This window comes from Schistocerca gregaria, chromosome 8 (assembly GCF_023897955.1).
Source record: "Schistocerca gregaria isolate iqSchGreg1 chromosome 8, iqSchGreg1.2, whole genome shotgun sequence".
NCBI lineage: Eukaryota > Metazoa > Arthropoda > Insecta > Orthoptera > Acrididae > Schistocerca > Schistocerca gregaria.
Window position 1 is genome coordinate 491,481,678 of NC_064927.1, and position 27,308 is coordinate 491,508,985.

Consider the following 27,308-nt stretch of genomic DNA (forward strand, 5'->3'; position numbering starts at 1 on the left):
TTGGTAGACAGAGCATAGACGTTGCAGATATACCACCACTCTACATTGTTTTCTGAGTTCTTTGCGGAATGGAAAGGACTATGACGTATACCCGTTTTGTAAACAGTGAAGACGTGTTAGTTTGACGGTAAGTTGTGAATATGAATAAAAATGATAGAAGTATGATACTGAACGTTATAAATTGGGTGTAAAATTAGTTTTACCCAAAAAAACATAATCATGAGTGGCAAAATAATATTAAATGATACCCACGAACAGATCGGCGATGCCGTATGGTCTCAACAAACGTGGAGATTTTCTGTGGTATCACAGGAAACTCAATTTTTAAAAATCTCAATTTGTCATGTGCTCCTACGGGTAGTTTCTTACGTGATAATTATTTCTTAATCATATTGTAAAATCACCCCCTACTATGAATTAATAATTTCTTTCTGTGTTCTCTTTCACACAATTTCTGACAGTTTCATTATGTTCAGTATATCCATTGTCGATGACGAACTGCGACTGTGATTTAAATTGGCGTTTATTATGTAATAAGTATGCAACCAGTCGTTTTTTTTTACGATTTATTCAACCATGAACATGTTTTCGAGCCACTGCAGGTTCATCTTCAGATGGAGGTGTTAAAAGAAAATTATGTTGTGGACCAAGTGTAGGTAGTGCCGGGAAGTTCACTGCCTTGTGGTATCCACATCAGATATGTGCATTATTAAGATATGCACACAAATAAACACAGTATGCAGCTACACTTGGTTTTTTAGTGTAAAACCAAGTGTACTGGTAGCCTCTTACTTTGTTTATTTGTGTACATATAGCACGTTATAAGAAGCAATCTGATGTGAATACCACAAGGCAGTACACTCACCAGCACTGCATCAAGTTACACTTGGTCGACAACATAACGTTCTTGTAACATCTCCACCTGAAGATGAGCCTGCAGTGGCTCCTGGTTGAATAAATCGCAAAAAAGCGATTGGTTGCGTATTTATTACCAGATAAAAGACAGTTTCATTATTCCTGTTCCTTATTTGTGACTACTCTTTCTTGTGGCAAAATGATTCACATTTGTAGGAATATTTTGTGTTTAATTCTTCTTTACCGACCATATCTATGTATTTATTATATGCTCCAGCATTCCAATAATTGCAAAAAACAGTGAATGTGAAATAACAAAACAGTGTGAGACACTGCAATTATGTAACTGAGTCAATCCTTATCAAATCAGTGAAAGGTTTGGACCCCATGGTGTATGTATATCCATACTCTAAGAACCACTGTGAAATGTGTGGCAGAGTGTAAATATTTATTATATTTGTTTATTGTATGTACCATCACAGTGAACAAAAAGTACAATTTTAACTTTACGTTTCTGTGGTTTGAATTTCAAGTTGGATAAAGGATGGGTTCTTAAGATACGAAATTAAGAAAATTTATCTTACTTAAAAGAGCTAATAGATTTTAGTAACCGGCGATAAAAATCAATACTTTCTTTCAAAAATCAAACTGAGGTAGTAGGGTTACTGAAATTTGAAGTGGTGCCACCTAATAGAAGAAAGTGAAATCTATTAGGTTGAGATGGCCAGGACCTATGATGTAATAGTAATTAAAAGCATAGTAGATGGAAATCCATAGGATCAGACATGGTGGGGTTGACTGATAACCAGAGCAATAGGCAAATGGGAAGTGGAGGTGGTGTATTATTGGATCCTTCTCTTGCCCACCAGGCTTATCTCCTGATATCACCGAAAGCTGAAGCCTGAGGTTGACTTGTGTGTAAGTCCCCCTATCGTGCTGTAATCATTGGTCGAGACTTTAATCATCCAACGATTAATTGGGAAAGTAACAGTTTGTTAGTGGTGGGTGTGATTTTAAGACATTTTGTGAAATTTTATTAAACGCCTTCTCTGAAAACTGCCTGGGACAGGTAGTTAGGAACCCCACTCATAATGGCTGTATATTGTATCTGATGGCAACAAATAGACCTGACATCTTTGAGGGCATCCACATTGAAACTGGTACCTGTGATCACGACACAGTTATGGCAGCAATGATTATCAAAGTGCAAAGGACAGTTAAAACAAGCAGAAAGATATATGTTCAGTAAGCTAGATGAAAAATCAGTAGTATCGTATCTCATTGAGGAACCTGAAACTTTCAGCATAGGGCAGGAGCGCGTGGAGGAACTCTGGCTCAGGTTTAAAAGAATAGTTGACCATGCACTGGATAGATATGTACCCAGTAGAACAGTTAATAATGATGGGGGACCTCTGTGGTATACAATCACTGTAAAGAAACAGAGATTACTGCATAATAGGTGTAAAACAAAGCATAGGCCTGTAGATAGAGAGATGCTGAATTAAATGCATTTGCCTGTCAAAATAGCAATACATGATGCCTTCAGTGACTACTGTAGCAGAATATTGTCAAATGATTTTTCAAAAAAATCCAAAGACATTATGGTCATATGTAAAGGCTGTTAGTGGCACCAAAGTTAGTGTTCAGTTCCTAGTGAATGAGACAGGAACTGAAATTGAGGGTAGAAAAGCAAAAGCTGAAATGCTTAACTTTATACGCAAATGTTCCTTTACAAAGGAAAACCCAGGAGAATTGCCCCCATGTAATACTCATACCACTGCAAAGAGGAATGAAATAGATATTAGTGTCAGTGGTGTTGAGAAACAGCTGAAATAATTAAAACTGAACTAAGCCCCAGGCTCCGATGGAATCCCTGTGACATTCTATACAGAATTCGTGGCTGAGTTAGCTCCTCTTCTAACTACAATCTATCGTAGATCCCTTAATAAATAAATAAAAAAAAAAAATAAATAAATAAATAAATAAATAAAAAAACCATGCCCAGTTCTTGGAAAAAGGCAGAGGTCACACCCGTCTACTATAAGGGTAGGAGAAGTGATCTGCAAAACTACAGCCGTTATCCTTGACATTGATTTGTTGTTGAATCTTACAATGTATTCTGAGCTAAAACATAATGAGGTATCTTGAACAGAATGACGTCCTCAGTGTCAACTAGTATGGATTTCGAAAATGTCGATCATGTGTGAAGCCTGACCCTCACTTTTCTCACATAACATAATGAAACCTTTGGATCAAGGCAGTCAGGTAGATGCAGTGTTTCTTCATTTCCAAAAAGCATTTGACTCAGTACTGCACCTACTCTTATTGTCAAAAGTATGATCATACAGGGTATCAGGTGAAATTTGTGTTGGATTGAGGACATTTTTGGAGGGAGGACACAGCATGTTACCTTGCATGAAGAGTCATCATCAGATGTAAAAGTAACTTTGGGTGTGCCCCAGGGAAGTGTGTTGGGACACTTGCTGTTCATGTTGTATATTAAGACAGTATAAATAGTAAAATCAGGCTTTTTGCAGATGATGCAATTATTTATAATGAAGTGCTATCTGAGAGGAACTGCATAAATATTCAGTCAGATCTTGATAATATTTTAAATTGTGCGCTTCCCAGAATGAAAAACAATGCAGTATCCGATGACTATAATATCACTGTTGGAATCGGCCAACTCATACAAATATGTGCATGTAACACTTTGCAGAATATGAAATGGAATGATCACATAGGTGGGTACAGCAGGTGGTAGACCTTTGTTTATTGGTAGAATACTGGGGAAGCACAATCAGCCTACAAAAGAGATTTCTTTCAAATCTTTCATGCACCTGCTTCTAGAAAGTTGCTCAGATGTGTGGATCCCTTACCAGATAGGGCTAACGGGGGATATTGAATGTATACAGAGAAGGGCAGCACGAAGGGTCACAGGTTTGTTTAATCCATGGGATAGTGTCAAGAAATATGGGCAGACTCATGAAGACGTACTTAAACTATCACGAGAGAGTCTATTATAAATGTCATTCACATAGGGACGTGTTTGTTAATGCTATAGTATAAAGCTGGTAGGAGCCGTAAATAATAAAAGTTACCTGATCAAATGATATTGAATCAGAATGATTTTAATGGGCATTGTGCAGTTTGTAGAAGAGTTTTGAGAAACCTTTCTTGAATGCAAATAATATAGCTACCCAAAGCAATCATTTGAACATGCTTGCATGAAGTCTCCCTTGTATGAGACCTCTTATTTAGATGTTTTAAAATGTTATTCAGAGATCTAAATTCAGTGTCCTTGGATTCATACGAAATCTGTTCACCAAGCGGTGACAGGAGAAAACACACAGAACAGATTTTACGTATCCAAGCTCTCAGAGTTAACAGCTCCTCCTTATGGCAGGAAGGTTGAAGTGGAGGAAAGAGTGCTGAAGAAAAAGGACTGGACAGGTTTAGGAAAAGAAGTAAAGTTTGGAAGAGTCACCCAGAACCCCAGATCAGGGGTTATCTACAGGGATGTTATTGTTGCTTAACCACTCTGCCACAGGCCGTGCATTATGAACAGGTGCTTGATTGTGTTGAAAGATGCAATCATCATTCCTGAATTGCTCTACAACAGTGGGAAGCAAGAAGGTGCTTAAAACATCAATGTAGGCCAGTGCTGTGATAGTGCCACACAAAACAAGGGGTGCAAGCCCCCTCTGTGAAAAACACGACCACACCATAACAACACCGCCTCCGAATTTTACTGTTGGGACTACACACACTGGCAGATGCCATTCACTGGGCATTCGTCATACCCACACCCTGCCATCGGATCGCAGCATTGTGTACCGTGATTCGTCACTCCACGCAATGTTTATCCACTGTTCAATCATCCAATGGTTATGGTCCTTACAGTAAGCAAGGTGTTGTTTGGCATTTACAGGCTTGATGGATGGCTTACGAGCTGCCGCTTGACCATGAAATCCTAAGTTTTCTCACCTCCTGGCTAACTGCCATAGTACTTGCAGTGGATCCTGATGCAGTTTGGAATTCCTGTGTGATGATCTGGATAGATGTCTGCGTGTTACATATTATGACCCTCTTCAACTGTCAGCTGTCTCTGTCAGTCAACAGATGAGGTCGGCCTGTACGCTTTGTGACACATATGTTCCTTCACATTTCCACTTCACTATCACATTGGAAACAGTCGACCTAGGGATTTTTAGGAGTGTGGAAATCTCACTTACAGAGGTATGACACAAGTAACATCCGATCACCTGACCACATTCGAAATCCGTGAGTTCCATGGAGCGCCCCATTCTGCTCTCTTGCAATGTCTAATGATAACTGAGGTTGCTGAGTACCTGGCAGTAGGTGGTGGCACAATGCGCCTAATGTGAACACAGGAAGAACGTAGATACAGGAACCATTGGTATAACAGTTGTAAATTGTTGTAGCTGTGTTGAGAAAGTACCAGAGCTCCAAGCGCTAATAGAAAGCACTGATGCTCAAATCATTACAGGCACTGAAAGCTGACTAAATCAGATATCTCAGCAAAAATTTTTGCGAAGAACCTAACAGTGTTCCGAAAGGATGGCTAAACATGGTTGGCGGTACCGTGTTCGTTGCTGTCAGAAGTAGTTTAACTTGTCGCGAAATTGAAGTAGATACTTCCTTTGAGTTAGTATGGGCAGAGGTCATTGTTGGTAACTGGAATAAAATAATAATTGGATCTATTTACCAACCTTCCAATTCAGATGATACAGTTGCTGAAAGGTTCAAGGAAAACTTGAGTTTGATTTCAAACACATACCCGATGCATACGATACTAGTTGGTGATGACTTTAATTTACCCTCGATATGTTGGCAAAAATACATGTTTAAGTTCAGAGGTACGCATAAAATATAATGCGAAATTGTGCTAAACGCATTCTCTGAAAATTATTTTGAGCAGTTAGTTCATGAGACCACGAATAGTAAACAGTTGTGAAAACACACTAGACCTCTTAGCAACAAATAATCCTGAGTTAATAACGAGCATCAAAACCTATTCAGGGATTAGTGAACACAGGATTGTCGTAGCAAGATTGAATATCGTAATCCCCAAATTCTCGAAAAATAAGCGAAAAATATATCTATTCAATAAAGCAGATAAACCTTCCTGAGAGACAACCTCAACTCATCCCAAATTAATAATATAATTGTGGACCAGATGTGGCTTAAATTCAAAGAAATAGTATCAGCAGCAATTGAGAGACTTGTACTAAATAAATGAACAAACAACGGAGATGATCCTCCGTGGTACACAAACCAAGTTAGAACACTGTTGCAGAAACAATGAACTGAACATGACAAATTTAAACAGACACAAAATATCCTAGATTTGCGGTCTTTTACAGAAGCTCGAAATTTGGTGCGGACTTCAGTGCGAGATGCTTATAACAGTTTCCGCAGTGAAACTTTGTCTTGAAACCTGGCAGAAAATCCAAAGAGAAATATGTTAACGGCAAGAAACAATCAATGCCTTCTCTGCGCGATAGCAATGGAGTTACTATCGAAGACAGTGGTGCCAAAGCTGAGTTACTAAACACAGTCTTCCGAAATGCCTTCACAATAGAAGATGAAGTAAATATTCCAGAAATCGAATCAAGAACAGCTGCCAACATGAGGAATGTAGAAGTAAATATCCTTGGAGTAGTGAAGCAACTTAAATCACTTAATAAAAGCAAATCTTCTGGTCCAGACTGTATACCACTTAGGTTCCTTTCAGAATATGCTGATGCATTAGCTGCATACCTAGCAATCATATACAACTGTTCACTCAACGAAAGGTCCATACCCAAAGACTGGGAAGTTGCACAGGTCACACCAATATTCAAGAAAGGTAGTAGGAGTAATCCACTGAATTACAGGCCCATATCATTAACGTCAATATGCAGCCTGATTTTGGAACATATATTGTGCTCGACATTATGAATTACCTTGAAGAAAACAGTCTATTGACACACAGTCAGCATGGGTTTAGAAAACATTGCTCCTGTGAAACACAACTAGCTCTTTATTCACATGAAGTGTTGAGTGCTATTGACAAGGGTTTTTAGATCGATTCTGTATTTCTGAATTTCCGGAAGGATTTTCACACAGTACCACACAAGCAACTCATAGTGAAATTGCATGCTTATGGTATATCGTCTCAGTTATGTGGCTGGATTTGTGATTTCCTGTCGGAGAGGCCACAGTTCATAGTAATTGATGGAAAGTCATCGAGTAAAACAGAAGTGATTTGTGGCATTCCCGAAGATATTGTTATAGGCCCTTTTCTGTTCCTTATCTATATAAATGATTTGGTAGGCAATCTGAGCAGCCTTCTTCGGTTGTTTGCAGATGATGCTGTCATTTATCAACTAATAAAGTCATCTGAAGATCAAAACAAACTGCAAAACGATTTAGGAAAGATATCTAAATGGTGTAAAAAGTGGCAGTTGACCATAAATAATGAAAAGTGTGAGGTAACCCACATGAGTGCTAAAAGAAACTTGTTATACTTATGTTACACGATAAATCAGTCTAATATAAAAGCTGTAAATTCAACTAAATACCTAAGTATTACAACTATGAACAACTTAAATTGGAAGGAACTCATAGAAAATGTTGTGGGGAAGGCTAACCAAAGACTTCATTTTATTGGCAGGACACTCAGAACATGTAACAGACATACTACGCTTGTCCATCCTCTTTTAGAATACTGCTGTGCAGTGTGGGATCCTTATCAGATAGGACTGACGGAGTGCATTGAAAAGTTCAAAGAAAGGTGGCATGTTTTGTATTACCATGAAATATGGAAGAGAGTGTCACAGAAATGATACAGGATTTGGGCTGGACATCATTAAAAGAAAGGCGTTTTCCTTTGCGACGGAATCTCTCACGAAATTCCAATCACCAACTTTCTCCTCCAAATGCAAAAATATTTTGTTGATACCGGCATACATAGGGAGGAACGATCACCACAATAAAATAAGGGAGATCAGAGCTCATACGGAAATATATAGGTGTTCATTCTTTCCGCGCGCTATACGAGATTGGAATAATAGAGAATTGTGAAAGTGTTTGGATGAAACCTCTGCCAGGCACTTAAATGTGATTTGCAGAGTATCCATGTAGATGAAGGCTACACTTTGGCGATTTGGTTGGGAAATAGTGTAACATCATCTGTACAGCCCGGATCATTCACCGTGTGAGTTTTCACATCCTTGGCGGCTTGGTGAAAGGTATTTGTGGATGTCGGTTTTAATCAGATGAGAAAGTGCAAGAGTAGGTGTGGTTTTGGATTTGTCAGTGGCCAACCATGTTCTACAAAACGGGAATTGATTGTCTTGTCTCCCTGTAGGATAAATGTCATAATGTGTGTGGTGATTGTTTTGGAATGAAACTATTCCACAGTCCCACTGTGGCAGTTGTAAGGTATCCACTTGACTGCACCTTCTATCTCCAGAGATGTAATAAGCTAAACTTCACCTTTTTTCAACCACATATCGTTGCAATCAAATTTCCTTCATATTATCTACATGAAAATTGATCGTTTTTTTTTTTTTTTTTTAATTCTACCAAAGACAGAACAAATAGTTTACAAGATAGCCTAGTTTTGGTTCTTTCAAGAAAATATTGCTAGAGAAATTATGTCTTAAAAGTCACTGAAAACTCTGGGTACACCATTGAAAGCTACGAAAGAAAAGCTTTATCAGAGTTCCTCTGGAACACAAAATTTAATCAAAGTCTGATTGTCATGCAGGAACTTTTTCCAAAATTAGAACACTTGGCTTGGAGTGGCCTCAACTGTAAACCAGCACACATCAGTGTGACTACTACAGTAGTGCTGCACAGTATTCATAGATTGTTGTGAATGGTTACAAATTGATTCAAAGCAAATTTGGTCAAAAGTCTTCTATTCCTTCCAGTTCAGAGCTATTAATGTTCATTTGTCACAGAAGAAGACTCCTGGTTTCCAGTGGCTGAAATAAGAACCCTGGCCTAATTTTGATATGGTATGAAAGTCATCAGTGGAATGAGTAAAAGTTAGCAACTCAACATACAGTTTGTGCACTGGATCATTGATAGGCACCTCAGTCATCGTTAGGAACATAAACGAGGATGAAAATGTTTCTATCTTTTGGGCGAATTCTTCATCACAAATGTGGTGTAAATGTACATACACATACACATGCTAGGCTACGTAGTTCCAACTGACAATGCAGGTCAGGTGTGTGAACTCAATGCCCCAGCTACGTAGTACTCCTGGATCGAGGGTCTGATGACTTTGCTGTTTAATCCCTTAACCCCCAGTCAACCAACCCGACTTTAGAGTGAGTTGTTACTTTACTCCTTCCATCATTAACCTAAGAGAAAACATGTTGTTGTATCACTGCTGTTGTTGTTAACAATCATAAGTGCTCAATCATGCATGCACAGCATTTTTTCTGTTAAACATAATATCAACAAACAAAAATAAATGGAGTGCATGTAATATTTGCTTTTAATCAAACAATGGAAAATCCAGGATGGAATGTAACAATACCAGAGAAGGAAAGTTGCTACTCACCATATAGCGGAGATGCTGACTCGCGATAGGCACAGTAAAAAGATTCACAGGCTCATAGCTTTCGGCCATTAAGCCTTTGTAAGCAGTAGACACACACACACACACACAAACACACACACACACACACACACACACACACACACACACACACACACACATGCAAACGCATCTTGCACACACATCTGCAGTCTCAGAGAGCTGAAACTACACTGCGAGCAGCAGCACCAGTGCATGATAGGAGTGGCGGCTGGGTGGGGGTGAGGAGGAGGCTGGGGCAGGGAGGGGGAGGGATAGTATGGTGGGAGTGGCGGACAGTGAAGTGTTGCACTTTAGACGGAGGGCAGGAGAGAAGGTGCAGAGGGGGGAGGGGGTAAATAGCAGAAAGGAGAGAAATAAAAATCAAAAGAAATTAAAAGACTGGGTGTGGCGGTGAAATGACGCCTGTGTAGTGCTGCAATGGGAACAGGGAGGGGGCTGGATGGGTGAGGACAGCAACTAAAGAAGGTTGAGGCTAGGAGGGTTACAGGAACATAGAATGTATTGCAGGGAAACTTCCCACCGATTTCCCTGCCTTTGATGGGAAAGGTAATGTTAGTGACCGAACTGGAGTAGGTGGTTGTAGGAGGATGTATGGGACAGGTCTTGCATCTTGCATTCATGGACCATCTAGAAGGATGCTTCCTAAAAACCCAGAATCATAAACCCCTCACCTGGTTCAGATTCATTGATGACATCTTTGCTATCTGGATCGAAGGTGAGGACACCTTATTCACATTCCTCCAGAACCTCAACAAATTCTCCCCCATTTGCTTCACCTGGTCCTACTCAACCCAACAAGCCACCTTCCTAGATGTTGACCTCCACCACAGAGATGGCTACATCAGGACCTCCGTCCATATCAAACCTACTCACTACCAGCAATACCTCCACTTCGATAGCTGCCACCCATTCCATACCAAGAAATTCCTTCCGTACACCCTAGCCACCCGTGGTCATCGCTTCTGCAGTGACGAGCAGTCCTTCTCTAAATATACCGAAGGTCTCACTGAAGCCTTCACTGACCAAAATTTTCCTCCCATCCTAGTACAAAATCAAATCTCCCATACCTTATCTTTCAAGTCTCCCACCACCTCCTAAGTCCCACAGTCCGGCCACAGAGGAGCATTCTCCTCGATAACTCACCACCATCCGGGACTGGAATAACTGAATTACATTCTCCGTCAGGGTTTTGATTACCTCACATTGTGCCCTGGAATGAGAAATGTCCTACCCACTATCCTTCCTATCCCTCCTACTGTGGTAATCTGCCATTCACTGAACCTACACAATATACTCGTCCATCCTTACACAACCCCTGCTCCCAGTCCCTTACCTCATGGCTCATACCCCTGTTACAGACCTAGATGCAAGAGCTGTCTCATACATACTCCTACCGCCACCTAGTCCAATCCGGTCACCAACATCACCTATCCCATCAAACACAGGGCTACCTGTGAAACCAGCTACGCTGCAACCACTGTGCTGCATTCTATTCGACTGCGTTGCGACTCAGCATCTCCGCTATATGGTGAGTAGCAACTTTCCTTCTCTGGTATTGTTACATTCCATCCTGGATTTTCCATTGTTTGATTTTTGTCTGGCGGCTTTTCTCCGAACCTAACCCTGTGCTGTTTTCCTTTGCAACTACTTTTTTTGCATCGCTATAATCAATGCCCATCCTTTTTTCTTTTCTTTCCTGTGTTTCTCTTGTTGCCTTACGAACCGCACTGCACGCTCTACTTATGAGCCACACTGTATCAACCGACTGAGCCGCGCACACCAGACAGCCTCAAGACCACGCTGATTGTTGGTGCAGCATCTTATGTCTCACATTACTCCCGCCTATAGAATTAAGCCTATACCTTCCAATTGATGATGCTAAAGAAGGTTGAGGCTAGGAGGGTTACAGGAACATAGAATGTATTGCAGGGAAACTTCCCACCGATACAATTCAGAAAAGCTGGTGCTGGTGGAAAGGATCTATGTGGCACAAGCTGTAAAGCAGTCATAGAGATGAGGGGTATCATGTTTGGTAGCGTGTTCAGCAACAGGGTGGTCCACTTGTTTGTTGGCCACAGTTTGTTGGTGGTCATTCATGCGGACAGACAACTTGTTGGTTGTCATGCCTACATGAAATGCAGCATAGTGGTTGAAGCTTAGCTGATTTCACAGGTAGACCTGCGTTTGATGGGATAGGTGATGTTAGTGACCGGACTGGAGTAGGTGATGGTAGGAGGATGTATGGGACAGCTCTTGCATCTATGTCTATAACAGTGGTATGAGCCAAGAGGTAAGGGATTGGGAGCAGGGGTTGTGTAAGGATGGATGAGTATATTGTGTAGGTTCAGTGGATGGCAGATTACCACAGTAGGAGGGATAGGAAGGATAGTGGGTAGGACATTTCTTATTTCAGGGCATGATGAGAGGTAGTCGAAACCCTGATGGAGAATGTAATTCAGTGACTCCAGTCCCGGATGTTACTGAGTTTCCGAGGGGAATGCTCCTCTGTGGCCGGACTGTGGGACTTAGGAGGTGGTGGGAGATTGGAAAGATAAGGTATGGGAGGTTTTATTTTGATCAAGGATGGGAGGATAATTTTGGTCATTGAAGGCTTCAGTGAGACCCTCGGTATATTTAGAGAAGGACTGCTCATCATTGCAGAAGTGACGACCACGGGTGGCTAGGCTGTACGGAAGGGACTTCTTGGTATGGAATGGGTGGCAGCTGTCGAAGCGGAGGTATTGCTGGTGGTGAGTAGGTTTGATATGGATGGAGGTACTGATGTAGCCCCACTTGCGGGTTCGGGGGTAAGATTAGGCCCGCGGTATTCCTGCCTGTCGTAAGAGGCGACTAAAAGGAGTCTCAACCTTCTTGGCTTTATGTGATGGTCCCCTCTCAGGTTTGACCTCCATCTTTCTAAATTGTTCCAAAGAGCGAGCCACTTGGGGAAGGGCGCCTTACTTGGTGCAATGTATCTGTCGTGCATTGAGACCTTTAGCCGGCTTTCTCGTCGTTGCAATGGTGTCCCACTCGTTTTCCATCTCTTGGGCGAGGATACTTCCCTGGGTGTGATTACCACACTGCACTGTGCAGTGTTGCTTTTCGCTGCGACGACGACCTTATACATTTTTGCACCTAAGATCCAGCTCGGTAGCCAGTCCGTTGTGGTGGGGCCGCCATGTACCCTGTTGGTTGTAGCCCCCTGACAACACAGGGATCGCTCTACTGATGCCTGCGCCGTTTACTCCCCATGTATGCCAAGGAGTAGATGCTCATCTCCCTGGGGCATCAGGACTCCCGGCAATGACCATCCTGCCAGGTGGCTGGCTCTTGCTGTGGCTGGGTGGTGCCCCTTGGTCGGAGTAGGTGGCATCAGGGTAGATGTCCCGCAATGAAGCGTGGTACATCATCTCTTGCTGGTGGCCAGCCACCAGCAGTCTCTAAGCGTTCAAGGGCTCATTTTAAAGCTAACGTTTATGACCCGAAATCGTTCCCATCCCTGGCCACACCATGGGAGGAACGAAAGGCAATGAGTGATAGTGACATGTATTCGCCTAGGTATCTCGTCTGTACCAGAGCTGATGGGGAATCCTTTGTATCCATGAAGCCTCAGTTCTTTGTAGAGCATTTGGAGGACAAGTTTGGGGATGTGGAGGGCTTGTCTAAAATGAGCTCTGGGTCAGTTTTGATAAAAACAGCATCCTCCGCCCAGTCATGCAGGTTGCTTGCTTGTGACAAGTTGGGGGATGTTAACGTTACCATCACACCACATAAGAGTTTAAATATGGTCCAGGGTGTAATTTTCCATAGGGACCTACTTCTGCAGTCTGATGACGAGCTGCGCGCCAACTTAGATCGTAGAGGTGTTCATTTTGTCCAGCGTGTTCATCAGGGTCCGAGGGACAATAAGGTCGCTACCGGTGCCTTCATATTGGCCTTCAAGGGTGATACATTACCGGAGAAGGTCTAGGTGATGGTCTACCGTTGTGACGTCAAGCCCTATATCCCTCCCCCTGTGCGGTGCTTTAAGTGCTGGAAGTTCGGCCATGTGTCTTTCCGCTGTACTTCCAGCCTCACATGTCGAGATTGCGGTCGCCTATCTCATCCCGATACTCCATGTGCTCCGCCTCCCATCTGTGTCAACTGTGGAGAGCCTCATTCACCTTGCTCGCCAGACTGCAGGATCTTACAGAAAGAACGCAAAATCATGGAATATAAGACCCTGGACCGACTGACTTACACTGAGGCTAAGCGGAAATTTGAACGGCTACATCCCGTGCGCCTGATGTCATCTTATGCCTCCACTGTCACTCCTGCTCCAGCTCCTTTAGCTGCACCACAGACAGTCAGCTCTCTGCGTCAGAGGACCTCACCTGCCCCCTTGACAATGGGGGCCCCTTCTCTCGCTGTTGCTCCCACACCATCTACCTTGGGAGCAGCACCCACTAAACCACCGGGGACACCAGTCCCCACTTCTAAGCCGGAGAAGCGTAAGTCTTCTTCGGCTTCTCTCGCTCGGAAGGGATCCCTTGGGTCACTCCCTTCCCAAGTTCCTACCAGTGGCACAGCAGACACCAACCAGTGGCTGAAAAAGCCACAGGCCGCTGGTCGTCGAGCTTCGTGATCATCTTCGGTTCCGGAGACTGACACCAATCAGCCCTCTCAACGACAGCAACCGAAGGAACAGCGGGAGAAAATGTCATTGAAGCCCCGTAAGACCAAGGCACCTGTGATGGCTCCTACTCCACCACTGCCTACAAGCTCTACGTCTGAGGATGAGGTGGAGATTCTTGCGTCCGCTGAGGACCTCGATCTCGCCGGTCCCTCAGACGCAATGGATAGCATTTGCACGGGTGCTCCATCGGAGGCAGCAGGTGACCCAGTGGCATAATCTGCTTTCCCAGTCCCGTCACGCCTTTCTCAGCCATGGACAACACCATCCTCCAGTGGAACTGCAGCGGTTTCTTCCACCATCTAGCTGAGCTCCGCCAACTTATCAGCCTTCACCCTTTCTTCTGCATTGCTTTGCAGGAAACTTGGTTTCCGGCAATGCAAACCCCCGCCCTCCGTGGCTATCGGGGTTATTATAAGAACCGGGCAGCTTATGAAAGGGTGTCTGGTGGCGTCTGCATCTATGTCCTGAACTCTCTTCACAGCGAGTCTGTCCCTCTCCAAACACCTTTAGAGGCTGTCGCTGTTCGATTGTGGACGCCACAGGCTGTTACTGTCTGCAGTCTTTACCTTCCACCGGATGGTGATGTTGCGCAGCATGTCCTGGCTGCTCTGATAGCCCAATTGCCGCCACCTTTCTTGTTACTGGGCGACTTTAACGCCCATAACCATCTGTGGGGTGGGTCAGTGCCAACAGGTCGAGGCGCCATCGTTGAGCATTTATTGGCGCAGCTCGATCTCTCGATATTAAATGATGGTGCCTTCACACACTTTAATGTGGCACATGGCACATACTCCGCCATTGACCTTTCGATCTGTAGCCATAGCCTCTTACCGTCTGTCCAATGGAGAGTGCATGACGACCTGTGTGGTAGTGACCACTTTCCTATCTTTCTGTCACTGCCACAGTGTCAATCTTCTGGGCGCCCTAGCAGATGGGCTCTGAATAAGGCTGACTGGGACTTGTTCTCCTCCACTGCCGTTATTGAGCCTCTCTCTAACGATGACATTGATGCAGTGGTTCAATCGGTCACCACCGGCATCGTTACTGCCACTGAATCGGCCATTCCCCATTCTTCTGGGTCCCGTCAGCGGCGGACTGTGCCTTGGTGGTCGCCTGAGATCGCTGAAGCAATTAAAGCTCGCCGGCGGGCGCTCCAGCGTCACAAGCGACATCCGTCAATTGAACACCTTATCGCCTTCAAACGGCTGCGTGCGCGAGCCCACCGCATTATCCGCCAACGCAAGCAGGAGTGCTGGAAGCGGTATGTGTCCACTATTGGCCTCCATGTCACTCCATCACAGGTCTGGGCCAAGATTCAATGCCTCTATGGCTATCGGACCACTGTCAGCGTCCCTGCGCTCTCACTGAATGGAGCAGTTTGTACTGACTCCGACGTCATTGCAAGCCGCTTGGGAGAGCACTTTGCCCTGAATTCCGCTTCTGCCAACTACCCCTTGGGCTTCCGCTCCATTAAAGAGCGGATAGAACGTCGGAGTCTTTCTTTTCGCACCCACCATCCTGAATTGTACAAAGTTCCATTCAGTGAGTGGGAATTTCGCAGTGCCTTCACCGCTTGTCCTGGTACCGCTCCTGGGCCAGATAGCATCCACTCTCAGATGCTGAAACACCTTTCAGTGGACTGCCAGTGACGCCTCCTCGACCTTTACAACCGCATTTTGGTCGAGGATGAGTTTCCGTTGCAATGGCGGGAAAGTCTTGTTGTTCCCATTCTGAAACCAGGGAAGAACCCTTTGGAGGTGGACAGCTACTGTCCCATTAGCCTCACCAACGTTCTTTGCAAGTTGCTTGAACGGATGGTGAGCCGGCGCTTGAATTGGGTACTGGAGTCTCGAGGCCTTCTGGCTCCGTCTCAGGGTGGGTTCCGTAAAGGCCGCTCCGCCGCCGACAATCTGGTGAGCCTGGAGTCGGCCATCCATACTGCCTTTGCCCGCCGTCAGCATCTGGTTGCTGTCTTTTTCGACATGCGGAAGGCGTATGATACGACATGGCGTCATCACATCCTTTCTACGCTTCATGGATGAGGTCTTCGGGGCCCTCTGCCGATCTATATCCGCAATTTTCTGTCGTATCGTACCTTCCGCGTGCACGTTGCGACCTCATATAGTTCCTCCCAAGTCCAGGAGAACAGTGTGCCACAGGGTTCTGTTCTCAGTGTGTGTCTGTTTTTAATAGCTATTAACGGGCTCGCTGCGGCCGTGGGAAATACTGTCTCCGCTTCCCTGTATGCTGACGACTTCTGCCTTTACTACAGCTCTATTGGCATTGCAGCTGCTGAACGTCAGCTACAGGGCGCAATCCGCAAGGCGCAGTCTTGGGCTGTAGCGCATGGTTTTCAGTTTTCGGCAGCCAAGACCTGCGTTATGCATTTCTGCCGGCGACGCACTGTTCACCCGGAGCCGCGGCTTTATCATGACGGCGAGCTTCTTAATGTGGTGGAGTCACATAGGTTTTTCTGGATGGTTTTTGATGCCCGGTTGACTTGGCTGCCTCATATTCGGCAGCTTAAACAGGCGTGTTGGCGGCATCTAAATGCTATGCTATGCGATGCCTGAGCCACACCAGGTAGGGCGCCGACCGATCTACTCTCCTACGGCGTTACCAGGCGTTAATCCAGTCCCGTCTGGACTATGGGAGTCTGGCTTACGGCTCAGCATCCCCATCTGCGTTGCGGGTGCTGGACCCAATCCTCCGCAGCGGGATACACCTTGCCACTGGTGCCTTGCGAACCAGCCCTGTGGACAGCATACTTGTGGAGGCAGGTGTCCCTCCACTGCGGTTACGACGCCAACAATTACTGGCTGCTTATGCTGCCCATGTTTTTAGCTTGCCCGGGCATCCAAATTACCATGTCCTCTTCCCGCAGTCAGTCGTTCATCTGCCAGAACGTCGGCCCCGGTTGGGTTGTCCGATCGCCGTACGTGTCAAACAGCTTCTTTCCTGGCTTGGGTGTTTTCCTGTTCCACCTCCTTTCCTGGCCCCTCTGCGTACACCCCCGTGGTGTGTGCCTCGCCCTTGCCTCCGGCTTGACTTGGCACATGGCCCGAAGGACTCAGTCCCTCCGGAGGCCTTCCGACGCCGCTTTTATTCCATCCTGGCCACGTATCAGGGCTCTGGCGTTGTCTACACCGACGGTTCGATGGTTGCTGGTCTCGTCGGTTATGCACTAACTCTAGGGGACCATTCTGAACCACGTTCGTTGCCGGCTGGCTGCAGTGTTTACACTGCTGAGCTGGTCGCCATCTTTCGTGCCCTAGAGTATATCCGCTCCTGCTTAGGTGAGTCCTTCGTTATGTGTAGCGATTCCCTAAGCGGTTTACGAGCTCTCGACCAGTGTTTCCCTCGTTCTCGTCTGGTGATGGCTATCCAGGAGTCCCTGCATACTCTCGCCCGTAGCGGCAGGCCATGTTGGTATACCCGGCAATGAAACTGTTGACCGCCTGGCGAAAGAGGCCACCAGTGCGCCATCTCTGGAGATTGGCCTCCTGGCGGCTGATTTGGGATGCTGAATGGCGCGGTCTGACCACCCCTAACAAACTCCGTGCCGTCAAGGACAGGACGACTGTGTGGCGGTCATCCATGCGAGCCAACCGCAGGGACTCAGTCATCCTTTGTCGGCTCCGCATTGGCCACACCCGACTCACGCACAGTTATTTACTGTGTCGTGAGGATCCCCCTCTTTGTCGTTGTGGGGCGTCCTTGACGGTGGTCCATATGCTGTCGGAGTGCGCCCTTTTAGCCGTGCTCAGGCAGGCTTTTGCAATGCCTGACACGCTCTCTGCTCTTTTATCAGATGACTCTGCCATGGTGGACTTGGTTTTGTGTTTCATTCGGGCAGGGGGTTTTTATCCTTTAATCTGAGTGGTTTTTTTTTAAGTGTTGATTCTGGCTTTTAGCCTCTGATTTTAAACTGAGTTTTTAAAGTGTTCTTGGTGGTTGGCTTTTCCTCTTTTTCTCCACGGTCGGCCAACCACCGTCACACTGTGTGTTTTAATTTGTTTTGTCTGGTCTGTCAGAGTATTTCATGTCCTGTTTCGTCTGCTGTCTTTCCTGTTGTTCGTTTTTTATTCTCTTCGGGTGGTTTTAGATTTTATGGAACAAGGGACCGATGACCATTGTAGTCTGGTCCCTTTAATCCCACAAACCAACCTATACAGCAGCGTCATCAGTAAAAAGCCTCTGTGAACTTCCGATGTTATCCACAAGGTCATATACATATTTTGTGAATAGCTACGGTCCTACGACACTCCCCTGCGGCACCCCAGAAATCACTGTTACTTCGGAAGACTTCACTCCATTGAGAATTACATGCTGCGTTCTGTTATCTAGGAACGATGCCGGTGGTGACCGATTGAACCACTGCATCAATGTCATCATTAGAGAGAGGCTCAATAACGGCAGTGGAGGAGAACAAGTCCCAGTCAGCCTTATTCAGAGCCCATCTGCTAGGGCGCCCAGAAGATTGACACTGTGGCAGTGACAGAAAGATAGGAAAGTGGTCACTACCACACAGGTCGTCATGCACTCTCCATTGGACAGACAGTAAGAGGCTATGGCTACAGATCGAAAGGTCAATGGCGGTGGGAAATTCTGTCTCCTCTTCCCTGTATGCTGATGACTTCTGCCTTTACTACCGCTCTATTGGCATTGCAGCTGCTGAACGTCAGCTACAGGGCGCAATCCGCAAGGCGCAGTCTTGGGCTGTAGCGCATGGTTTTCAGTTTTCGGCAGCCAAGACCTGCGTTATGCATTTCTGTCGGCGACGCACTGTTCACCCAGAGCGGCAGCTTTATCTTGACGGCGAGCTTCTTACAGTGGTGGAGTCACATAAGTTTTTGGGGGTGGTTTTTGATGCCTGGTTGACTTGGCTGCCTCATATTCGGCAGCTTAAACAGGCGTGTTGGCGGCATCTAAATGCTATGCGATGCCTGAGCCACACCAGGTGGGGCGCCGACCAATCTACTCTCCTATGGCTCTACCAGGTGTTAATCCAGTCCCGTCTGGACTATGGGAGTCTGGCTTACGGCTCAGCATCCCCATCTGCGTTGCGGGTGCTGGACCCAATACTACACAGCGGGATACGACTTGCCACTGGTGCCTTCCGGACCAGCCCTGTGGACAGCATACTAATGGAGGCAGGTGTCCCTCCCCTGCGGTTACGACGCCAACGTTTGCTGGCCGCTTATGCTGCCCACGTTTTTAGCTTGCCTGGGCATCCCAACTATAGTCTCCTGTTCCCGCAATCGGTCGTCCATCTGCCAGAACGTCGGCCTCGGTCAGGTTGTACGATCGCTCTCCGAGTCAAAGAGCTTCTTTCCAGGCTTAGGGTTCTCACTGTTCCACCTCCTTTCCGGGCCACATTGCGTGCAACCCCATGGTGTGTTCCTCACCCTTGCCTTCTGCTCGACTTGGCACAGGGCTCGAAGGACCTAGTCCCTCCAGAGGCCTTCCGCCTCCGCTTTTATTCCATCCTGGCCACGTATCAGTGCTCTGGTGTTGTATACACTGATAGTTCGATGGTTGCTGGTCGTGTTGGTTATGCGCTAACTCTAGGGGACCATTCCGAACAACGCTCATTGCCAGATGGCTGCAGTGTTTACACTGCTGAGCTGGTCGCCATCTTTCGAGCCCTAGAGTATATCCGCTCCTGCTCAGGTGAGTCCTTTGTTCTCTGTAGCGATTCCCTGAGCGGTTTACGAGCTCTCGGCCAGTGTTTCCCTCGTTCTCGTCTGGTGATGGCTATCCAGGAGTCCCTGTGTACTCTTGCGCGTTGCAGCCACTCTGTGGTCTTCGTGTGGACCCCAGGCCATGTTGGGATACCCGGCAGTGATAATGTTGACTGACTGGCGAAAGAGACCACCAGTACACCATCTCTGGACATTGGCCTCCCAGAGACAGATTTGCGAGCGTTCCTACGCAGCAAAATTCTGGACCTTTGGGACACTGAATGACGCGCCCTGCTTTCACGAAACAAACTTCGGGCCATCAAGGAGGCTACCGGTGTGTGGCGCTCCTCCTTGTGGACCTCTCGCAAGGAGTCTGTTGTCCTCTGCTGGCTGCGCATTGGGCACACATAGCTGACGCATGGCCACCTCTTGCGATGTGAGGACCTCCCTTTATGTCGCTGCGGCTCCGTTTTGACAGTGGTCCACATTTTATTGGACTGTCCACTTTTAGTTGTGCTCAGGCAGTCATTCTCACTACCTGACACGCTCCCTGCACTTTTAACCGATGACTCTACTATGGCTGACTTAGTTTTACATTTTATTCGGTCAGGGGTTTTTTATCGTTTAATCTGAGTGTTCCTGTTTCATTTTATTGTATTGTGTTGATTCTGGCCTTTGGCCTACGATTTTAAACTGAGTTTTTAATGTGTTCTCGGTGGTTGGCTTTTCCTTTTTTATCCCTATGGTCGGCCAACCACCGCCACACTCTGTGTGGTTTTACTTTGTTTTGTCTGTTCTTTGTCTGGGGAGTATTTATTGTCCTGTGTCGTCTGCCGTCTTTCCTGTTGTTCGTTTTCCTTCTCTTTAGGAGGTCATAGTTTTTTTTGGAAAAAGGGACCGATGACCGTAGTAGTCTGGTCCCTTTAACCCCCCACAAACCAACCAACCTACTGATGTAGCCATCTGTGAGGTGCAGGTCAACATCTAGGAAGGTGGCTTGTTGGGTTGAGTAGGACCAGGTGAAGCAAATGGGGGAGAATTTGTTGAGGTTCTGGAGGAATGTGAACAAGGTGTCCTTACCTTCAATCCAGATAGCAAAGATGTCATCAACGAAACTGAGCCAGGTGAGGGGTTTATTATTCTGAGTTTTTAGGAAGGATTCCTCTAGATGCCCCATGAATAGGTTATCATAGGATGGTGCCATGCGGTTGCCCATAGCCGTACTGTAGATTTGTTTGTAGGTAGTGCCTTCAAAGGAGAAATAATTGTGGGTGAGGATATAGTTGGTCATGGAGACTAGGAAGGAGGTTGTTGGTTTGGAATACATAGGGCGTCTGGAAAGGTAGTTTTCGATAGGATTAAGGCCATGGGCATTAGGAATGTTAGTGTACAGGGAGGTGGAATCAATAGTGACGAGCAGGGCACACCGCATGGTAAAGGGAAAGGCACTGTGTAGAGCCGGTCAAGGAAATGGTTGGTATCTTTTATATAGGAGGATAGGTTCTGGGTAGTAGGTTGAAGGTGTTGGTCTACGAGAGCAGAGATTCTCTCAGTGGGGGCACAGTAACCGTCCACAGTAGGGCATCCTGGGTGGTTGGGTTTATGGACTTTAGGAAGCTTGTAGATGGTGGGAGTGCGGGGAGTGGTAAGGGTAAGTAGAGAGATGGACTCTGGGGAGAGGTTCTGGGATGGGCCTAAGGATTTGAGTAGTGACTGGAGATCCTGCTGGATTGCTGGAATGGGATCACTGTGACATGGTGTAGGTGGAAGTATCTGACAGCTGATGGAGTCCTTCTGCCATGTAATCCTTGTGGTTCAAAACAACGTTCTGCAGGTAGGATTATAAGATAGGGATCAGTTTTTAGACCGTAGACTGTGATTCTCTCTCCAGATGTAAGGTTAGTATGCATGTTGAGGGATTTGGGGAATTATGGTGAGGCAAGGTTCAAGGATAAGAAATTCTGGGAAGTTAATGGGGGGGTGGTTTGGAGGCAGTGGGGGTGGATCACGGTTGGATGGAGGAGTGAACTGAGTTAGGCAAGGTTCAATATTGTTCTTTAGTGGAGTCTAATTGCTCGGGTTGGTGGCGAAAAAGTGTTTACACTGTAGGGACCAGGAGAAGGAGAGCGGGTCTTTAACTAGTCCTGCATGGTTGAATTTGGTAGTGGAGCAAAATGTGAGGCCTTTGGAAAGGACTGATATTTCTGTGGGACTAAGGCATCTGGAGGAAAGGTTCATGACTGTGTTGTGGGTCTGATTAGGTTTTGGGTCCTGTGTGGTGGTGGGAGGGAGTTTTGGAGGATGGGATAATTGTAGTAGGTCTGCAAGACAGGGTTTGTCAGCTATGAGGGGGTGTAGGGGAGGTTTGGAGGTTTCAGGACTATCTTGGTGAGGGCTAAGGATTTGCGGAATCTGAATTCGTGGAGGTCATTGTGGAAGCAGGGGTGGAAACCAGAGATGGGTAATTTGATGGTAAGGCCATTAGGGGGGGATTTCATGAGCCAAGCAACACGCAGGAAGAATATGCGGGACTGAGATCTGGCTGGGGATAAGGAAATTTTTCTGTATTGACGCAGATGGAAGGAGCAAAGATCCATGGTGCTGCAAAAATGTGAGAAATTGCATAAGAAAGTAGAATTATGTCCGAAAAATTACACAAAAATATACCCAAATACGAGTGAAAATTACGAAAAGGGCGAAATGGATGCACAGGGGGAAGAAAAGAGATGCAATCTGGGGAAGACGACGATAGTGGAAGGCGAAAACTCACTAAAATTGGTAAGAAGTCACAAAGGTCACAGCAGAGAATAACTTCTCATCAATAAATATATGTATATTACTGTGGGTAGCAGGTTTGAGGGCGGATAAGTGTAAAGAAGGGGGACGGCAGATGTGACTGGATGAGGTGGATTTAGTGGGTGCGTACAGGGATAGAACGGAGAGGTCCTGATGTAGCCATCTCTGTGGTGGAGGTCAACATCTAGGAAGGTGGCTTGTTGGGTTGAGTAGGACCAGGTGAAGCAAATGGGGGAGAATTTGTTGAGGTTCTGGAGGAATGTGAATAAGGTGTCCTCACCTTCGATCCAGATAGATAGCAAAGATGTTGGGGTGCAGAGGGGTTTGTAGTTAGAGATGTAAGATCGTATGGCACCAAAAAGTGAGATAACACGCAAAAATATGGGAACTGACACAGGGTGCACGATCAATTGGAAGGTATAGGCTTAATTCTATAGGCGGGAGTAATGTGAGACATAAGATGCTGCACCAACAATCAGCGTGGTCTTGAGGCCGTCTGGTGTGCGCGGCTCAGTCGGTTGATACAGTGTGGCTCATAAGTAGAGTGTGCAGTGCGGTTCGTAAGGCAACAAGAGAAACACAGGAAAGAAAAGAAAGAAGGATGGGCATTGATTATAGCGATGCAAAAAAAGTAGTTGCAAAGGAAAACAACACAGGGTTAGGTTCGGAGAAAAGCCGTCAGGCAAAAATCAAACAATGGAAAATCCAGGATGGAATGTAACAATACCAGAGAAGGAAAGTTGCTACTCACCATATAGCGGAGATGCTGAGTCGCAATGCAGTCGAATAGAATGCAGCACAGTGGTTGCAGCGTAGCTGGTTTCACAGGTAGCCCTGTGTTTGATGGGATAGGTGATGTTGGTGACCGGATTGGACTAGGTGGTGGTAGGAGTATGTATGGGACAGCTCTTGCATCTAGGTCTGTAACAGGGGTATGAGCCATGAGGTAAGGGATTGGGAGCAGGGGTTGTGTAAGGATGGACGAGTATATTGTGTAGGTTCAGTGAATGGCAGGTTACCACAGTAGGAGGGATAGAAAGGATAGTGGGTAGGACATTTCTCATTCCAGGACACAATGTGAGGTAATCAAAACCCTGACGGAGAATGTAATTCAGTTATTCCAGTCCCGGATGGTAGTGAGTTATCGAGGAGAATGCTCCTCTGTGGCCGGACTGTGGGACTTAGGAGGTGGTGGGAGACTTGAAAGATAAGGTATGGTAGATTTGATTTTGTACTAGGATGGGAGGATAATTTTGGTCAGTGAAGGCTTCAGTGAGACCCTCGGTATATTTAGAGAAGGACTGCTCGTCACTGCAGAAGCGACGACCACGGGTGGCTAGGGTGTACGGAAGGAATTTCTTGGTATGGAATGGGTGGCAGCTATCGAAGTGGAGGTATTGCTGGTAGTGAGTAGGTTTGATATGGACGGAGGTCCTGATGTAGCCATCTCTGTGGTGGAGGTCAACATCTAGGAAGGTGGCTTGTTGGGTTGAGTAGGACCAGGTGAAGCAAATGGGGGAGAATTTGTTGAGGTTCTGGAGGAATGTGAATAAGGTGTCCTCACCTTCGATCCAGATAGCAAAGATGTCATCAATGAATCTGAACCAGGTGAGGGGTTTATGATTCTGGGTTTTTAGGAAGCATCCTTCTAGATGGTCCATGAATGCAAGATGCAAGACCTGTCCCATACATCCTCCTACAACCACCTACTCCAGTTCGGTCACTAACATTACCTTTCCCATCAAAGGCAGGGATACCTGTGAAACCAGTCATGTGATTTACAAGCTAAGCTGCAACCACTGTGCTGCATTTCATGTAGGCATGACAACCAACAAGTTGTCTGTCCGCATGAACGACCACCAACAAACTGTGGCCAAAAAACAAGTGGACCACTCTGTTGCTGAACATGCTACCAAACATGATACCCCTCATCTCTATGACTGCTTTACAGCTTGTGCCACATGGATCCTTTCCACCAGCACCAGCTTTTCTGAATTGCATCGGTGGGAAGTTTCCCTGCAATACATTCTATGTTCCTGTAACCCTCCTAGCCTCAACCTTCTTTAGTTGCTGTCCTCACCCATCCAGCCCCCTCCCTGTTCCCATTGCAGCACTACACAGGCGTCATTTCACCGCCACACCCAGTCTTTTAATTTCTTTTGATTTTTATTTCTCTCCTTTCTGCTATTTACCCCCTCCCCCCTCTGCACCTTCTCTCCTGCCCTCCGTCTAAAGTGCAACACTTCACTGTCCGCCACTCCCACCATACTATCCCTCCCCCTCCCTGCCCCAGCCTCCTCCTCACCCCCACCCAGCCGCCACTCCTATCATGCACTGGTGCTGCTGCTCGCAGTGTAGTTTCAGCTCTCTGAGACTGCAGATGTGTGTGCAAGATGCGTTTGCATGAGAGTGTGTGTGTGTGTGTGTGTGTGTGTGTGTGTGTGTGTGTGTGTGTGTGTGTGTGTGTGTCTACTGCTGACAAAGGCTTAATGGCTGAAAGCTATGAGCATGTGAATCTTTTTACTGTGCCTATCGTGACTCAGCATCTCTGCTATATGATGAGTAGCAACTTTCCTTCTCTGGTATTGTAATATTTGCTTTTTAATTTTCAACAACAGTTTTAGATTGCTGTTGTACTTGTACTTGGCAATATGCATTTTTTGTCACAATTCTCGTAGTACTGTGATGCATTGTTACTCTTTATGTAATGTGACCATTTATTACATGTTCTGCTTCCAGTTTGATAAAATCTTTTCCAGCTGTTGCAGTAGTCTTTCTATTTCAGTATGTGAAAGATAATTAATTTCTTTTATTTTGTAATTGAAACTGTGACTTAAATATGCTATACATTGATTTGAGTTCAAAATTTTCAGGGCACAATAATGTATCTTCTGGATCAAATTCCACTGCATATGGATTATGATGGACAGCGCAGAGCAGAGCGTCTGTCCCGCATCATTGTGACACTTTTTGGAGCTGTAGGTCTTGTGTGGGGCTACATCATCCAGCAGTTCTCACAAACAGTGTATATCCTAGGTGCAGGATTCGTACTGGCTGCCCTTATTACAATTCCTCCTTGGCCCATGTACCGGCGGAAACCTCTTGCGTGGCAGAAACCGAGGCCAGAAGGAGAAGGTGGTGAACAGCAGTCTGCATTGAAGCAAAAGAAGAAGAAATAAATGTGTTATAGATTATTAACTGTGTGAGAGATATCCCGTGATGACAGTGTAGTATATATCCTCTTGTTCTTTAAGAAATTGCTGTCATGTGTACAATCTGAGAAACACACAACTTCTTGAAGACTTTGGAGTATACAAATGCAAGCATTCCATTGAGTAATGGTGATATTTTGATTTAAATTCATTACTTACCTACTTTGTTTCACTTGCTGCGTCACTGCCACTTAATAACTAGTGTTTTAGAACTGAATAATTTGATCATGTATGTTAGATACAATTGCACATAAAAACCAGAACATACTAAATAGCATTACTCCACATTTAATTTTGTGATATACACGTTTGATACTTTGTCACATTTCTGGAAGGCGAGGAGGCTGTTTGACAGTTTTGTGTGTATCTTATTTGCAATGACATATATTCACAAGAGACTCTCTCTCTTTGTAGTGCATATTTCCTGGAAGCATGTAGCTCAGCACAGTCAACATAGTATTTCACATCAGTCATCCGTAAGGCATACCTCCTGTGTGATTAAATACTCCAATCATCAGGTGGACTTATGATGTGTATCAGCAGCCGAGCATTTTATGCTAAGGTTAGAAGTCACCTTGTGCCAATGATAAAATTCTAGTTTCATACAAATCCTCCAACATGAAAGCATGTTTTTTGCTAACACAAAATATTTTCTTCTACCTTTATAATAAAAGATGTCACTGAATGTTATCCAAGTATATAATTTGCCTGTCATGCACAAAGTAAAGGAATGGTCTGATTTTGTTTTATATTTGTAGAGCTTCTACCTCTGATCACCTTGATGTCAATAAAATTGCACATTCTTGCACTGAGTGACACGTTACAGTATTTGAGGCACTGAAGTTGAGCTCCAAATCCCTATCTGGCCAAGTTTGAGGTTCTATGCAGTTCCCTGAAGGACTCTTAAAACATTGGAATGGTTCCTTCGAATTTATAATGGCCAATTCTGTGCACCATTCTTTTACAGTCTGAATTTGTGCTATATATCTGGCCATCTCCACAAAGAAGGGGCATACAACTGTAACCCTTCTTGCTAGCTGTCAATGTATTTACTCATTTTTACCCACCTTCTTTGTATATTACATTACTGCCACATATAAACAGCTAAGTTTATATAATATTATAGGTAATTGACTTTGAGGAATCTTTTCAAAGTATTATTATGACACAGGTTTTATAGATTATGCAAAACACATAATTACAATATTCCCACTAGAAGTTCATCAAGAATCATTGTACAGCACAGTTACAAGTTTATGCAATCAATAGGCACCAAGAGAAGGCACATGTTAAGGAAACAAGGATTTGTGTTTTAACTGAGTTTGTGTGTTGGGCACAAGATTGGTCATTGTAATCTTGTTGATTAATACACCTGGTGTCACTAAAGAGCTGCCGTAATTGAAGTGTAATAATACTTTTGCCGTAATTATAAGACTAAGTAATAAAGTCCCCGCACAACAGTT

The 27,308-nt window shown here is 45.3% G+C and overlaps 1 long non-coding RNA gene across 1 annotated transcript; it reads left to right on the forward strand.

Moving 5' to 3' along the window:
* The first annotated feature begins 15 nt into the window (after positions 1-15).
* LOC126285022 (uncharacterized) lies at positions 16-27,308 on the forward strand. Its single transcript, XR_007551600.1, has 2 exons — positions 16-127; positions 25,507-27,308. It is a non-coding gene; the product is annotated as an uncharacterized LOC126285022 (long non-coding RNA).